Raw genomic sequence first — 17,855 nt, 5'->3', positions numbered from 1 at the left:
TGTCCTTCAATTCTAAAATGCGTCGTTCTTTTAAATAAACGGTACTTAGCCATACGAACTGATTCCGAATGAACTGCGATTGCATTCACAAGGAAAATACATGTAACGCCTGGCTTATTTTGGTAATGTTTGCTCAATTTTGAATTGAAAATTAGGATTGCTTTCATCATTGATATGAAAATTGATTCTCGGGAAGGCTTTAAATTTTCAATTTAATGTATTTTTTTTACAATTTATTTGTAATATAGGGTTGGGGAAAAAGAAATGTCGGATCGAAATTTGACGCTTTATTTAACATACTTAAAATTATCCAAATATGCGCCATTTTGTTCGCAAACTTGTTGCCATTCAGAGGGCAACTTCATTATACCACCCCCCCCCCCCTTATAAACCCACCCTTCTTATTTGCAAAAAACTCACACAGCCAGTTTTTGCAAGCCTCTTTTGAGGCCAACTTAGTATCACCGAGAGCGTTTTGCATGGACCGGAAGAGATGATAATCACTTGGAGCCAGGTCTTGACTATACGGTGGGTGTAATAGGACATCCCATCCGAGCTCCCGTAGCTTCTGGCGGGTCATCAAAGATGTGTGAGGCCGAGCGTTGTCCTGGTGGAAAACAACACCATTTCTATTGATTATTTCTGACCGCTTCTGGTCAATCGCCTGCTTGAAACGGTCAAACTGCTCACAATAGAGAACCGAGTTGAGGGTCTGGCTCATAGTGGATGATTCCCTTCCAACCCCACCAAACACACAGCAAAACCTTCCTGGCCGTCAATCCGGGCTTGGCGATGGTTTGGGCCGGCTCACCGCGGCGGCTGATCACTGTCTTCGTGCCAGCGGGGACTCTAAAAAGTGCTGTGCACGACGGTCCTCCGGCGAGACAGGGGTTTGGTGCAGGCCCTGCAAGCCATCCGTAAAAATAAAACGCACAGGAAAATTCACAAAGAAATTCGAGACAGGACAATCGGACTAGACCCACGCAAAGAACACGGACTAGAGATTGGAAACTCGGAACATGAAACTGCAAGTCTTTCAATTTTCTTGCGAGGACCCGAATTCTTTCGGAAATATTGAGAACCCGCAATTTTAACATCGTAGCGCTGCAGGAGGTGTGCTGGAAAGGTTCGATGGTGCGATCGTTCCATGGTGGGTATACCATTTATCAGAGCTGCGGCCACACACACGAGCTGGGTACAGCTTTCATCGTGATGGGGGAGATACAAAAACGGGTGATTGGTTGGTGGCCGATCAATGAAAGAATGTGCAGATTGAGAATGAGAGACCACTTCTTCGATATCAGCATTATCAACGTCCACAGCCCCCATCTAGCTAGCACCGATGACGATAAAGAAGAATTCTACGCGCAGCTAGAGCGTGAATACGATCGCTGCACAAACCACGACATCAAAATCTTCATCGGTGATTTGAACGCTCAGGTCGGCCAAGAGGAGGAGTTCAAACCGGTAATTGGTAGGTTCAGCGGCCATCAGCGAACCAACGAAAACGGCCTAAGACTTATCGACTTCGCTGCCTTCAAGAACATGGCCATACGTAGCACCTTCTTCCAGCACAGCCTCCTATACCGTTACACCTGGAGATCACCACAGCAAACAGAAATACAAATTGACCACGTTTTGATCGACGGTCGGCACTTCTCAGATATCATCGACGTCAGAACCTATCGTGGCGCTAACATCGATTCAGACCACTACCTGGTGATGGTCAAACTGTGTTCTAAATTGTCAGTCGTCAATAACATAAGACACCAGCGCTCACCACGTTATCACCTACGACGACTACAGGAGCCGAATATTGCTGCAAAATACTCGCAGCGTCTTGAAGCTGCGTTACCGGGGGTAGACGAACTGGATGCTGTTCCCCTCGATGAATGCTGGAACACCTTAAAAGCAGCAATTAGCAGCACAGCAAAGACCGTCATCGGGTATGAACAACGAGGACAACGGAACGAATGGTTTGACGACGAGTGCCGAGTGCTCCTGAACAAGAAGGATGCAGCACGCGCAGCCATGCTGCAACGAGCGACACTAAACGCTTCGCACAAAGGCTTTGTGCCGCGGGCCAAAATGTGCCGAAACAAGGAAGGAGGCATCTTGACGAACGAACGCGAGGTGATCGAAAGGTGGAGGCAGCACTACGATGAACACCTGAACAGCGCGCAGACAGGAGACCAAGACGGCGTTGAGGAGGACTACACCGGTGCAATGAACAACGACGACGTACCACCCCCGACGATGGGTGAAGTTAAGGAGTCCATTAATCAGCTCAAGAACACAAAGCAGCTGGTAAGGATGGCCTCGTAGCGGAGCTCTTCAAGGGAGGTCCGAGAAAACTTGTAGAGTGTATGCACCGGTTGATAGTCAGGATCTGGGACACAGAACAGCTACCGGAGGAGTGGAAGGACGGGGTAATCTGCCCCATCTATAAAAAAGGCGACAAGTTGGATTGTGGGAACTATCGTGCCATCACAATCCTGAATGGTGCCTACAAAATTTTGTCTCAGATCCTCTTCCGCCGTCTATCGCCAAAAGTAAGTACATTTGTGGGAAGTTATCAGGCCGGATTCATGCCCGGTTGCTCGACGACGGACCAGATTTTTACACTTCGGCAGATCCTCCAAAAGTGCCGCGAGTATCAGGTCCCTACACACCACATCTTCGTCGACTTCAAGGCCGCATATGATACAATCGACCGACGACAGCTATGGAGGATCATGGACGAACACGGCTTTCCCCGAAAGCTGACAAGACTGATTCAGGCAACGATGAACGGTGTACGGTGCAGTGTGCGGATCTCAGGTGAGCTGTCGGAATCATTTGCGACTCACAGGGGACTTCGACAAGGCGATGGACTCTCCTGTCTGCTCTTCAACGTGGCGCTGGAAGGTGTTATGCGGAGAGCGGGCTTCAACATGCGGGGCACGATTTTCAACAAGTCTATTCAGTTTATCTGCTTCGCCGACGACGTGGACATAATCGGAAGAACACATGCGACGGTAGCCGACTTGTGTACCAGAGGCCATGAAAAAAAACCAGAAGATCGGGAAATGGGTTTCATATGAGCTAGAAGGGCTCCCTTGGCAGAGTCAAAGAAATCTCAACTAAGTGACAGCGGCGGTGAAGATCCACATTGGAAATCCAATTACCTGGCTACCAAGCGCGGATGATGTATCGCAAGCACCTGTTGACAAATACCTGTAGTTTTTGCGTTGTCTCGGTCGAGACACACCACGTTTCGATACCGTATAGTAGTACGGTTTTGACGTTTGAATAAAAAATTCGGGTTTTCGTTCGTAGCAAGATTTGGTTTGAGCGCCAAATGTTTCTGAGACCCGCAAAGACACACCGAGCTTTCCTAATCCGTGTGTTTATATCGGCATTAGTGCCACCATCTGACGTAAACTGGCTACCAAAGTATTGAAAGGTTTCTACCTTCTCAACCTCTTGCCCTGCTACTGTGAAGTTGGAGGAATTGTTACTATTTACTTCCATTGACTTTGTCTTTCCGACGTTTATTTTGAGACCTGCTGCTTTGGAACTTTCAGAGAGGTCATCAAGCTTGCTCTGCATATCCGCTCGACGTTGGGCGAGTAAGAAAACGTCGTCGGCCAAATCAAGATCGTTAAGTTGCTCCATGGTTAAAGGATTCCACGGTAATCCTCGGTGCGGTCTGCTGTCAATAGCTCCAACTAAAATCTCGTCCATTACGATGAGAAAGAGTAGCGGCGATAATATACATCCTTGTCTCACTCCAGCAGTAACCCTTATAGGGTCCGACAAGACACCATCATGTAGGACTTTACACGAGAATGCCTCGTATTGTGCTTCGATGAGATGGACTAGCTTCTCCGGGACTTCTCTACGCCTAAGTGCATCCCAGATATTTTTGTGGTTGAGTCGGTCAAACGCCTTTTCGTAATCAATGAACACCAGCAGGAGAGAATCCTGGAATTCGTTGATTTGCTCTAGTATGATCCGGAGCGTGGTGACATGACCACACATGATCGGCCAGCACGGAATCCGGCTTGCTGCCGTCGGAGAGTAGCGTCGATCTTCTCGTGTATCCGATTAAGGATAACTTTGCAAGTATTTTCAGAGTCACACATAGCAACGTGATGCCTCGCCAGTTACCACATTCGGAAAGATCTCCTTTTTTAGGACTTTTACTGAAACGCCCTGCATCCAGTCGGCCGGAAAAGTCGCGGTTTCCCAAATATCTGTGAAAAGTTGATGCAACATCTGCGCTGACACTGTTGGGGCAGCTTTGAGCATTTCAGCAGGAATGCAGTCTATTCCTGGCGCTTTATTGGTTTTCATGCTTTTAATCGTCGCTTCTATTTCAGTCATTAGGTACCGTGGAGTTGACGCGTTTAATGCGCCGCACTGTACGCCGTACGCTGCGGGTTTTGTTGATCATCCTCGCTTGGAACTCGGAAGAGTTCGCCGAAGTGCTCAGTCCAACGCTTGAGCTGATCTGTACGCTCTGTCATTAATTGACCTGCTCGGTCTTTCAGCGGCATTCTGGCATTTGTCCTGATACCACTAAGGCGGCGAGAAATACCGTACAATGGGCGGATATCTCCATTGGCGGCAGCTATTTCTCCCTCTTCGGCAAAGGAGTTGGTCCAGTCTCTCTTGTTCCGTCTACAAGATCGTTTGACTGCCTTCTCCAGATCAGCGTAACGCTGGCGGGCAGCTGCTTTAGCCGATCTAGTGCGCGCCTGCCCAATGTCGGCTTTCGCCTTTTTCCGCTCATCGACGATCCTCCAGGTTTCATCCATCATCCATTCTCTCCTCCCGCTACGCAGCTTACCGAGAGTTTCATCACTTGTCGTGGTAAAGGTGTTCTTGATGCCTGTCCATTGTTCTTCAACTGTTCCACCGGGTGGTAATTCAGAGGCTTGGGCTTCAAGCTGTTCGATGAAGACCCTTTTCACCTCTGGGTTCTCCAACCGGCGGACGTCGTAGCGACATCCGATTTTCTCCTCACGTCGTTGGACGCGTGCGCAAAGCAAACAGCTCTCCGTTTTCGCTCATCTGTCCTAGACCATGGCGTCCCATGACGCGCTCGAGGTCCTCGTTGTCGGAGCCAATCTTCGCGTTGAAGTCACCTAAATGGATTTGGATATCTCCTTTCGGGATCTTCTCAACCACGCTGTTCAGCTGGCTGTGGAAACTCTCTTTCTCTTGCAAGTCGGCAGCATCGGTTGGCGCGTAACACTGGACCATCGGAAGGTTTCTCACCCGTGTTCTAAATCTGGCGACGATTATTCTTTCATTTATCGGTTCCCATCTCATTAAGGCCGCATGGGCCTCCGGGCTTAATAGGAATCCAACCCCTCATTCCCAAGTTGCATTTTCACCTCGGATGCCAGAATAAAGCAGGGCTTGCCCGGATGGTGTCTTGTGTTCTACGGTGTTCGACCAACGTACTTCGCTCAGTCCCAGGATTTTTAGCTTAAGGCGGCTAGTCTCTCTGGTAAATTGGGCCAGTTTTCCCTGCTGGGCAAGGGTTAGTATATTCCATGTTCCGATTCGTGTCCGTGTTTTCATGCCAAAGGTCGTTGCCAAAAATCCAGTTGATCTTCTTATTTCGGTTTCTGTAACTTTTTCATTGTTACGTAGACAGTAGGTTGTTGCCCTAAAGTCACTATCCCGCGATGGGGCTGCCATCTTAGATATAGCTGACGGGAACCGCATTCCATATTCAGCCGCTCGCTCCGAGACAGACGCTGCTTGAGCCGCCCCTAACCTGGGATACAGACGCTCGGCTTTTATAGTTCATTTAGCGTTACCCAGGATGCACGACGAGGAGGCGAACTACCTTACGACCCAAAAATAGAAAATTGAGACGGCCAAAAATTCCTCTGGGAACGTTAGTGCCATTCAAGAGATGAACTGAGAGAAAACCGAAAAATCACATTGAAATGCTGCTCACTAGGTACAAAAGGAAGTCATTTCCTTACCGGATGGCGGATGGCGATGAAAAGTGGGTTTATTTCGATAATCCCAAGCATCAAAGATTTTTAGTTAGTCCAGGGACACCATCAACATCGGTTGCACGGCCAAATCACCATGGATGAAGGACAATGATGTGTGTTTGATGGGATCAGATAGTTTTGAGCTACTCAAACCTGGCGAAACTGCTAACACTAAACGCTACCGACAACAAATGATCAATCTGAATCAAGACAAGGGTGAAAAAACGACCACACCTCCAGTAAAGGTAACACAAAGTGATTTTGTTGCATGATAATGCTCCACTACAAACTGCAATACCGATTAAGGAGTTTTGGGAAGTTCTCTCACATGCGGCTTACTTACCAGATTTGGCTCCTTCCGACTTTTTGTATCGATGGGACACGTACTTGCTGAGCAGCGCTTCAATTCGTATGAAAATGTGGCATCCACAAACTGCCAGAGGGATGGGGAAAATGTATAGCAATCGATGGAAAATGCTTTCAATAAATAGAGTTTTTTATCTTAATGCTATAAATGTGTTTCCTCAAAAACATTCGTTTCATACTCGTACCTAGTAAACGCCGCACATAACTCCCAGAATTTTGAAGAAAAATGTTAAAAGTAGCCCGAGTAACATTTTTATCGTCACAACTGCCACCATGGATTGCGCCCCAGTTTTCCGAATAGCCCTGGTTATTTTTTTGTTCTTACACATTATCGAGAGCAAACCTTTGTCACTGGATCAAGCTTAGCTCTAGCCAACATGCATGGTGTATCGTTGACCGCGGTGAGTCGCGTTATCTGTGCTGCTATAAAGTTAAAATTTCATGAAACGACAAAGGCTCTTTACAATGGCATAACAAGCATACGGTTCAATGTTGATTTTCCGACAAGTTTCATCTCTTGGTTTTCTTCGGGCGGCGGTTTTTTTGTGCTACTGACGTTTCGAGAGCAACATGCATAGTGCGAGTGTTTTGTTTGTGGGAAACTCAACTTGTGCGCTTTTTAAGACGCGCGCTCTTGACTATAAAATACCGCCAGTTTCATTTGAGTTCCGATGGTGGTTGTAAGATTACTGATATTGCATTATCATCAGATGCGAAAAAAAACAAAACTAGGTGGCGCCTTTGGGTTATGCATAACATTACACGCGCTCGTTTTGATGTTGTTCCGCATGATTTGAATGTCCGCATGATTTTTCTCGCTCATGCGAAACAACTGTTTCCTCAACTTGATTGCAGCATTCAAATCGAGGACGGATAATTTTCACGGCACAGTTTCCAAACATGGTTTGCAAATGTTTTCAATTCACTTTCCGAACACATTCATATTAATTCTTCGACACGTTGAATGGATAAAGTGGTGCCTTAAACCAACATCAAAGTGAGCACCCTGGAAGGAGGCAATAAACTGAAGAGTCGTCATTTTCTCAATTACAGCCGTCATCTTTACTGTCTGGTTCCGAAACAGTGAGTCTGAAGTTGAGCAACGGGTGATATCCTCCCACTATGGCGTGGAGATAAATCGCGACTGCTAGGGCGGCTTCGGATTAATTACTAGCATCACAACCCAACGCCATCTCGCTCGGTCGTATCGTAAATAGCCAGGTGTCGTGCAAACGAGGATTAGATGGTGTCATCGTTTGCTGTTAATAACCGCAATTTGCCAACAATCTTCTCTGCCGCCTGTGTTTTTAAGTTGCAGAGGCACATTTCGGTATTTATATTTCTTCAGTCCTCTTGCATGAGCTGCTATTGGTAGATAACAGCTAAACTTCCGAGAAATCCTATCCAACTTAGCCTTGAAGCCCGAGAGAAGGGTATAGGGACATTTTGCGAATTTTTGCAACATAGTCTGCTATTTGACGCATCTCATTACAGTAAAAAAACGAATGAATTGAGCAAGCAAATTTCGATATGTGATGAACAGAAACTACTTTTGCGTGAAACAACAAATATTACTAAGTTCGAGCAAGACCGTCTTCCGAATGGATAAATAAACTTTACTGGGAAATATTGACGAATTAGCCATTTTAGCTGTACCGATGAACTTGCTCATTTCCACTGATTTTTATTTTATTTCCTGCATAATCATTGAACGTATTTCTGACATCAGCCTGTTTCAATCCATTGAAGAAAACAAATTTCTGTCTAGGTTATTTGTGCCGAACCAAATGCTCTTTCTCGGACCCGGCCTTTGTTACCTCGACAGCAACACCCATTAGCAGTAACACCAATGAAAATACATCATTATGACTTCGTTTGAAAAGTTTCTTCACCAATGGTGTTTTGATTTCGGATTCAATGAACGAATGAGCATTTTCGAAATCATGTACTTGTAAATTTACGCTCAGCTTCCTCGCTATTTTCCTCTTGCGGAAAGAAAACATGATTATCACGTTCTGTTGCGCGTTTGCTCCTGACGTCAGTTTTCTTTCAGTGTTTGCAAGATCAAAACGTAGAAAGTATCACATTGTATTTGATCAGGTGATCCAATGAAGCCGAATGTATGTGCGAAGACAAAACGCTGACAGCATTGGAATGCAGAGCAGGAAAATTACCCCCTCGAAAGCGTAATTGAATCAACACATGAGTTTTCCATTCCGGCTTAGGGTGGTTGTTTGGAGCAGCCCGGAGCCCGCCTTCAAACAAGATACATTCTATTGCGGATAAACGATTCCATCGCGAATGATTGTTACGATGATTGCCACCCCACTGTCCAACCATATTACCATTATTTCACATTGACTTCCTTTTGCGCCTCAAGAACCATATTAGCATCATTCATACGGCAGACAGCACGAAAAGATTTATTACCATTATAAACATTTGATAATGTATAATTTGAAAATCGCTACACATCATTAATGATTTAATGATGAGCCGTGCTGTCTAGACTTGTTTTCAGACGGGGAGAAACATTTATGTTGGGTCATTTTTATTACGGTGTGGTTGAGCTTCCAATGCTAAATAACACGCCATGATACTGTTGTGAGTCGGAAGAACTGTCTTTTTTTATAAAACTATCGTCCGGTTTATACAGATCTGAATTGTGTGGTCTACGCTGTTACGATAACAACGATTTGTTGATTCTTCTGTCCCAAAAGTACATAGAAATTCGCATTTGAAAATTACACTACATTAAGAAGATTTTTATTTGAGGTAAGTTGGTTCTACTATTATCGATATTCGGTAGATCTAAACAGTAGTTAGTTTGTTAAAAACACCATTTCTAATAGACAACATTTTTGACTGCTTAGTTTTTTAGATGGCTAAACTGCCGTTCTACGCATAGTTGTCCCATGTTACTTTTTGACAATTTTCACTTTTCTTCATAAAACGATGTTCTTATGTCTAGTCTTTCGGAAAAACACAAAAAAAAATTTAGTCTGTTAACAAAACAACATCAAGCTCAATTGTCCCATGTTGATATTCTATTCATTACTCTCTCTACAGCAGGGCTAATGTACTCATTCCTGGTTTTGAAGAACGCACTAATTCTCAAACAATAAAAAAACGTTTCACAGAACAAGTGTACACCTTTTTAGCGAATGCCTAATTACAACGAGATTTATATTCTGCAAAGTATTGCAGATCTTTCCCTTCTTCATAAAAAGATGTTTTATGCATAATATTTCGCAAAAATACAAAAAAAAAACTTATAGTTTGTTCTCAGTATTTAAAAAAGCAACATAAAGTTCAATTGTCCCATGTTGATATTCTAAGCATAACTGTCCCACCATGAATTGTTGAGCCAAACCAGTAACCAAAACTGATTGATTCAAATGAGGAGATCTTTTCACATTTCATTGAACAATAGTTTTTTGCTTATAAAAAAACCAGTGTATTGCTAAACCGAAATGCTTGAAGCTTCTAGTAGACAAAAATGCTAGAAAACTCTGAATGCGTTTTTCTCAGTTGCTGATTTTGGAACATAGGACAACTATGCGTAGAACGGCAGTAAATGTGTTGTAAAATGATAGTGTATTGAATTGTGCATTGCGCAATAATAATTTATTGTGCTGAACGTTCAGAATGTTGCAAAAAATATGAGAGGTGGTGTCAAGAAAACGACCGCTTCTTTGACGTAGGATTACGGAATTATTTTATTCAATGATCTTCTAATCTACCCTTTCAAATTACCTTTTACTATAAAATTCCTAGTACTTCTACGAAAACTCGTCATTACAATATTACTGTTAGGGGATTATTTTCAGACACAATTCTCGTTCAAGATTTTCCAACCACTTGCAAATAACATGCTTCTCCGTCACATGGAATTAATTTTTGATACAGAAAATATGATAGAATAAAGACAGCCCTAAATCGTACAATTCCTTCCTCGAGTTTTGCTCTTATTAACATATTCGGCGATCCATTTTTATTTAGAAGAAGCTATAGGAGTGAGCTTTATCACATAAAAATCAATTTCCACTTTCGAACAAAGATCAATTTCGTTAGCGCAAATATAAAATGGACTAACAACGCTTGTCGCTATGAAATTGTAGAACATATGGGAATTCAATTTTTCAAATTTTCCCATTTTCTTCAGAGTTTTCCGGAAATTTTCAATTGTCATGTTTGGTTGGAATATGTTTGATTGAAATGTGTGTTTTAATTTTTTGGAACCCCCCCTCCATTCCAGAGGATGGAGGGGTGTCATACCATCATAGAAACATTTCTCGTACCCTTAAACCCTCACATCCGAAATATGGTTCTGTTTGCGTGATTGATTCTCGAGTAATGCAGCTCCCCTTAGAGAGTACAGATAGCGTACTAGCCGGATAGTGCGCCATGTGGCTTTTCCATCGAATACTTCTAGGAAAGAAGACAAAATAAATGTATAATGATAAATTTGTAGCATTGAGTCTGCGCCGCGAAACAAGTACTTAATTTTGGTGAAAAATATTATATGGAGCCAATATTGGCATGTGAAGGTTTTAGGGGGTAAGAAACGTTTCTATGGTAAATAGACCCTTCTCACCCTCTCAAAGAGGGGGGGGGGGGGATGTTGGGCTGCCATACATATGAAACACAGATTTCTGCTTAACTCGAAATCCAATCAAGCAAATGGAGCCAGATTTGGCATGTGATGGTTTTAGAGGGTATGAAATGTTTCTATGGTGGTTAGACACTCCTCCCCCTTATCTAAGGGGAGGCTGCCATACGAATGAAATACAAATTTCTGCATACCTCGAAAACCAATCAAGCAAATGAAGCCGAATTTGGCATGTGAAAGTTTTAGGGGACAACAGACGATTCCATGGTGGATCAACCCCTCTCGAAGGGGAGGCTGCCACACAAATGAAACACAAATTTCTGCATAACTCGAGAACTAATCAAGCAAATGAAACCAAATTTGGCATATAGCGGTGTTAGGGTGCAATATATATTTATATGATCGTTAAACACTCCTCCCCTCTTTCTAAGGGGGTGGGGGGTGGTTGCAAGAACTAATCAACAAAATGGAATCAAACTTGGCATATAGAGGTTTTAGGGATCGATGAACGATTCTATGGTGCTTCGACACTCCTCCCCCCTCTCTAAGGGGAGGCTGCCATTCAAATGAAACACAAATTTTTGCATAACCAAGCATTACTCGAGAATCAATCACGCAAACGGAACCAAAAAAAGAGAAAACGGCGTTGCGTACTATATTTTTCAAAGTTATGAAAACGATACATAGTTTCACTTTTGTATTAATTGAAGTAATAATTTTGTATAAATGATAGACATTTAAATTCGATTTTTAACATTATACAGCCATTTGCATCACGTAGAAGAAAGCTGTCAATTTCAACCAGTCGCCATAAAATTGATAGACTGAGATATTTAAATCTGTTAAAAAAAACAAAAAACAGACAGATAATGCGTTGGGAGAAGATAAAGGAATAGTATCATAACACAACATGGTTTTAGAGCATTTACGAGAAACGAGGTCACTCGAATATTATTTATATTGATAGAACGTTTGCCCGAATGGTAAACGATCACGAATAAGAAAGAAAGAAATATTTAAAAAAAAAAAGATTTTGTTAATAATCCTGTAATCGAAAGGTTTGGATTGCACTTGAAGTAAACCCTCGCCTTTCTTGCCTTCACGAGGTCGGTATTCGCTTTTTTCCGCTGCCATCTCGCCGCTGGATCGTCTGGGTCTCCTTAAACGATTTTGCCACACGGGACACGGTCGAATGGTCGATTTCCAACTGATGCTGTGGGACTAGCCTGAGTTTTCCAGGACCGCGCCCATAACTTTTTGTGGAAGCACTTCTTGCTTTGAAGCGATCTCGATAAGCAATCGACAGATTGTGGCGAAATGTGACACATATAAACTGTATACTCTAAACTAGTTTAACCAACATTCAATCATTTTTTACCCATGTAACAAAAAGTTATATACAAAAGAAAGTGTTGCATTTTTTCCAATACAAAATCTGCACGATGCCATGTTTCCGTAGACAAACTCTTCGTAGTCGCAAATAGAAAATAGCAAACGCACGATTTTGGTACGTATCCTTCATATATTCTGGTAGGACAGGCGGAAGATACGTCGGGGTAATTCATATCCATGACCATCCGAGCTGTGCTGAGCTGTTGTAACTGGATTAAGAGCGACGGCAGGATTTGGTTTTTCTACACCTTGATTTGCTCGACTGGATGTATCGGAAATTCCCGGCATTCGATAGCTGAAAGCAAGGTACGTTACCGTAGGGGATACGTACAAATCAAATGCATAATTGCCTACTGAAAGAGATTGGACCAACTCCTCACTACTTTCGTACACAGGACCTGGATGGTAGAAGGTATCAACCTTCTATAGGTCATCTATAGATGTTCCTTCGGGCTAGAGGAAGGCAGCCCAATGTGCCGGTGAGAGATGTGTTGGCTCGGTTAGACCTTGATTACATGTCCCAAATATATGTTTTCTTTGAAGCTACCAAGTTCTTGTGTGATTATCCTTAAGGGAAGTGGGGGCATAGTGGTCACCCTAAGGAATATGTCCATTTCCAGCGTCCACATACCGATTCAATTTCCGTTTCTCGAAGAATATTGTAGTTCAACTCATTGTTCTTCAAGATAGCAAACAGCTTTTACTATAAAAATTCAAAATAGTACACTTTTCATCATTAGAAAAAAAGGTGAAAATTCGAACTTTTTTTTTTGCTTGGAGGTAAAGTGGTCACCTAGTGGGGGCAAAGTGGTCACCCGCCCATATCAAGCTAAATGGGATAGATTTATGCGTTTTTTTCATCCAAATTTGTTCAAATCATATTTGTTATAGTAGGTACATGTAAGAAATATGCTTGGTCTATTCACCTACAGTTTCAATTTAAATTTTCTCTTGCATACAAAAGCGTAGTAATCAACACATAATATTCCGCATAATGAGGCTTGGTTTGGTTGGAGTGGCATATTGATCCAGGGTCAAAGCCACAAAAGGATCTTTTTCAAGAGCAGAATGTGATGAGGTATATCAGCTTTAGTATACAGAACATTGTAAGTTGTTATTCACCTATGACCACTTTGCCCCCAAACATGAAAATAATTTCTATGCTAATTAATCGCTGAGATTAAACAAAATATCTGTTCACCTCTCCTAGAATATGTGAACAGTCGTCCAAACTGATGATTTGTCCAAAATATCAGATTGAATAAACTAAATTTCACGAGGAATTCCTTAGATACCATGCGCACAGAACTACGGCCGAATTGCTATCGAGAGAGTAATTTCTGTTTTTATTTGTATTTTGACATGCGACAGCTCTATTGAAGTACAGGGTGACTTAAAATTCATTAAATTCTTCAAACATATGGTGCAAATCAATACGGCATCTATAGTCAATAAATATAGTACCAAAAAAACCAGGTGACCCCTTTGCCCTCCATGACCAATTTGCTCCCACTACACCTATATCCTTAGTTAGTGCACTCGTGGCCGAGTGATTAACGTCTCACATTATCATGCCGGGTGTTCGGGTTTGATTCCCGTTCTGGCCGGGGAATTTTTCGTCAAAGAAATTTCCTCCGACGTGCACTGGTGGTCACGCGTATTCTAGAGCTTGCCCCTCAGAATACATTTAAGGCGTGTTATTCGGCTTAAGAAATCTCAACTAAGTGTTAATAAATGACGCTAGTTATGCATATGCATGTTAATGCATACGCTGAGACGGCAAAAGTTCCACAGGGAACATTAACGCCATTCAAGAAGAAGAAGACCCCTATATCCTTATATCCCTCATTTTCTTCCTTTGTGAGTAGTTAATCCCCTTGCTATAAGCAGGAGAATAAGTTGAAATGTAAATTCACAATAGATGTACGAATATATTTGAGAATTGAGTGTGTGTGATTATCAACATTGTAATAATTTCCTTATATCCCATCCATTTCTTGAGAAAATATGTCACCCTTCTAAACTCGAGTAATCGGTTATCCACATTACTAACCATAGATTTAAGAAAATTCTTTATGTTTATATGTATAGTTTTATATATTTATTTAAATATATTCAAGAATTCGGCTCCTTTAAACTTATGAAAAAATAAATGAATTTATAAAAAAAAATCTATAGATGTTTTCGAGAAAACCAATCTAATGAGCAATTCCACGCCTAATCGCCCAAAAACAGCGACTCGATTATGGAAGCCAATATCACAATTTTCATAATCATATGACCAATTTACACCACGACTGATTTTTAAAATCATTCAAAATTACTTGATATTTCTTTCAAAAACTCTTAACTGTAAATCCAGATGTCTGATTAAAATATGATGTTTGACAAAGTAGTAATCAGCAAGAAATAAATAACATATTTAGGAAAAATAACATTTTAATGCAAATCTTATTCGAAAATTGAATTTAATGTTAAAAACTGTTATGTCTCATAGGGGGTGTCTATTCGATATTCTTTTTATTGGATATTTTTTTATTGGAAAACCCTTCCAATTCAGCAATGTTTTACGTATAGTGGTGCCGTGTCCGACTTACCAAAATGGAGATATGAGTTTTTGAAAATTTATGAACTATCGATAGTTGGATGGTTGGATGCTCATTCTAACACTAACAGTGTCGATCTTGCCACACGTGTACTACTGGTATGAATATTTCTGTTTGATGTTAACTCACCTACGAGAATTCTATTATTCAATCGAATTTTAAAATAAAACTTGTCTACTATCGAGTCATGCTCTGATTATGTTTACCTTTTGTATTTTGTTGGATGTAAATTTTTTAGAGTTTTTCAAATATTATGGAATGGAAAGTGGATGGGGCACTTATTAACAATACAGAATTAAAATAGTTCACTATTCAAATTAACCGCTTGTTCCCCTGCTACGATCAGTTTCAGCTTGGGGTAAATAATTCATTAGTATGAGTGTTGCATATTTTTTTATCATTATGTTTAGTCACGCATGAACATAGACTTAGCACACTTAGCACAAGGTAGTTTACCGAGAAATTTATCATTCCTTACACAAGTAAATGCCAAGCTACTCACTTCTCTCTTCCCATTGAATTCGTATATCTCACGCATCCCACAAACGATTTGCTTCTGTTGAAATTTGCATAAAGCGTTACATAGATTCCTTGTTCTCCCCTCCAACGGAAGCTACGATTAACAATTGGTTTGTATGTAACACGGAATGCTGCAGCATGAATTTTTCATACTTTCCGGTCATCTGGATATGGAAGACAGTCTAAATAAAATAACAACCGTGAAAAACAACATCACGGATCACCCCATATGCAAAACAGAAACGTGAAATATATGTGTTCTATTTAGCGCCTTTTGAATGCCGCAATCTGATCCATCATATTTGATTCGTGTTTCCATCAACGGAACTTGGTTAGATATGACTCGCACGTTTGTGGTTCCGAGCCGGAAAGCGAGTGTTTAATGTTAATGTCAAAAAACGCGGTTTCCGCACACATTTCATTCGCAACAATAAAACAGATTACATTTGAATTTGGGTGTACGATTGTCTCCAAGAAAGTTTCATGTGTCAAGAATTTGAAAATATAAGTAGGCTAGATAGCCAGGAAATAACACATGAAATGTAACAATTATATTCCATAAAATCCCAAGAAAATTTGCCGGTATGTCGTAATTGTGTTATGTTTCACTTTTTGGCTCACAAGACGGATTGTTCTACTATGTTACCGAACAGAGCAACATCACTCTAATCTTGCACATCATCTTAGTTTCTATTCACTTTCCCTCATTTCGAAGCCATTATGGCGGAGGAAACTTAGATGATGCGAAAACGATAAGCAATGTTTGTGTTTCTCACAATGTGACCGTAAGAGTCGTTTTCGCTCTTACATGAAATAAAATTGTTCGTCTTTGTTAGACTTGGACGTATAACGCGGCAACAATAAAAAATATGCTTCCATGGAAAAACAACAACAATTGTTCAGAGTTTAAAGGGTAGTTTCTAACCACGGTATGTGATTTGAAAATTCTAATGGACAGAATTTAGTAACACAGGAAACCAGCTAATAGTCGGTCTATAATGTCTATAATCGTGCATACGAAATAATTCAACTGTGATTGAAACAACAGAATGCAAATTTTACACTTGTTTATTCGAAAATAACTGATGTCAACGTTACTTCAACGTTACTTCAACGTTGAACGTAAATGTTCAACGTTATTTCAGAGTAAAGATATTTGCATCATCAGTTTTTATCTATAAGCGTGCAGTTCGATATGAGTGTTTTTATTTGGAACGAATTTAACAAAAAAGTGTTATCTAGTAATTAAAATGCAGTAAAGCTACTCACTCAGTATTCCAGTCATCGACGCCTCGTAAGCCACTTAGCAGTAGTCAACAGTAGGAATGAGTTTATTGGATAAGCAAATGCGCAATTGTTTTTCCAATAATTTTATTTTACCAACTTGACTATCATTGCCTTTTCACACTAACGTTCAATGACATAATATGAAAAAAAAATTATATCTCGCTTTGTGCATTTTTTATTGAGATCATTTTCGAAATTTAAACTATCCGAAGCTATCGCAATCGAAAGTATTGAACCAAACGCCATGTTATGGATTCCAGTGTGGTTCGCCTACACGCATTGCGAACGTAAAATAATAGTAGGGTAACACGGGGTGAGTTGGACATATGGGGTGATTTGGACCACCCCTTTATCTCAAAAAGCACCGCTCAACTTGGATTTTTTATAATGTCATTTTCTTTCATTATTGAACCGTGTGTAACTAACGTAAAAAAACTTTGGTAAAATTCGACAGGTGGAAGGAAACGGTAGCATGAACAAAACAAGCACTTTGATTGTCAAAAAATGTGAGCTTTCCGATCGTGGTTTTAAGGTTTTTCCCGCAAATTAAACAAACTTTTCGTGTATTTTACAGTAAAGTTCTGTTCGCCTACAGAAGAGGAACAATTTGATGCAGCGAAACTGTCAGTTTGATAACAATAAATGGAATTAATTGGATTTCAATTTTTGCATGTTGTGTGGGGTGACATGGACATGTTTCTGTGGGGTGAATTGGTCCTCCAGGTTTGAGGCTTTTTTTTTATCTAATTGATTCCAGATGTCACGGAATTACAAAAAGAGGATGGGCAGACGATGTTGGAAGAAGGAGGAGCTTGGAAGAGCAAATCAGGCCATCAAGGACGGATTTTTTTTGACCAACAACGAAAGTGTTTGAAAATGCTCGAACAACAGTGAAAAGATTCATGCAGAATTCGAGATGGTCTCAATCCAATTTTTCTGGTCTGGAATCTGGCCAAGACACCTGGTATCGATCCCAAAACACTGTTACTGATTGTAACATTATCCCAAAATACTTAACATAAACATAAGTATGTTTTTTTCGATGAAACACACACTGGACCAAATCACCCC

The 17,855-nt window shown here is 41.2% G+C and overlaps 1 protein-coding gene across 9 annotated transcripts in view; it reads left to right on the top strand.

Annotated features, from left to right (window-relative positions):
• Window positions 1-17,855, top strand: part of LOC129780626 (uncharacterized) — a 329,353-nt gene that overhangs the window by 33,214 nt on the left and 278,284 nt on the right. The window lies entirely within an intron of this gene.

Source organism: Toxorhynchites rutilus, chromosome 3 (genome assembly GCF_029784135.1).
Source record: "Toxorhynchites rutilus septentrionalis strain SRP chromosome 3, ASM2978413v1, whole genome shotgun sequence".
NCBI lineage: Eukaryota > Metazoa > Arthropoda > Insecta > Diptera > Culicidae > Toxorhynchites > Toxorhynchites rutilus.
Note: the sequence above shows the minus strand (reverse complement) of the source record. Positions and strands in the feature narration are given on the sequence as shown.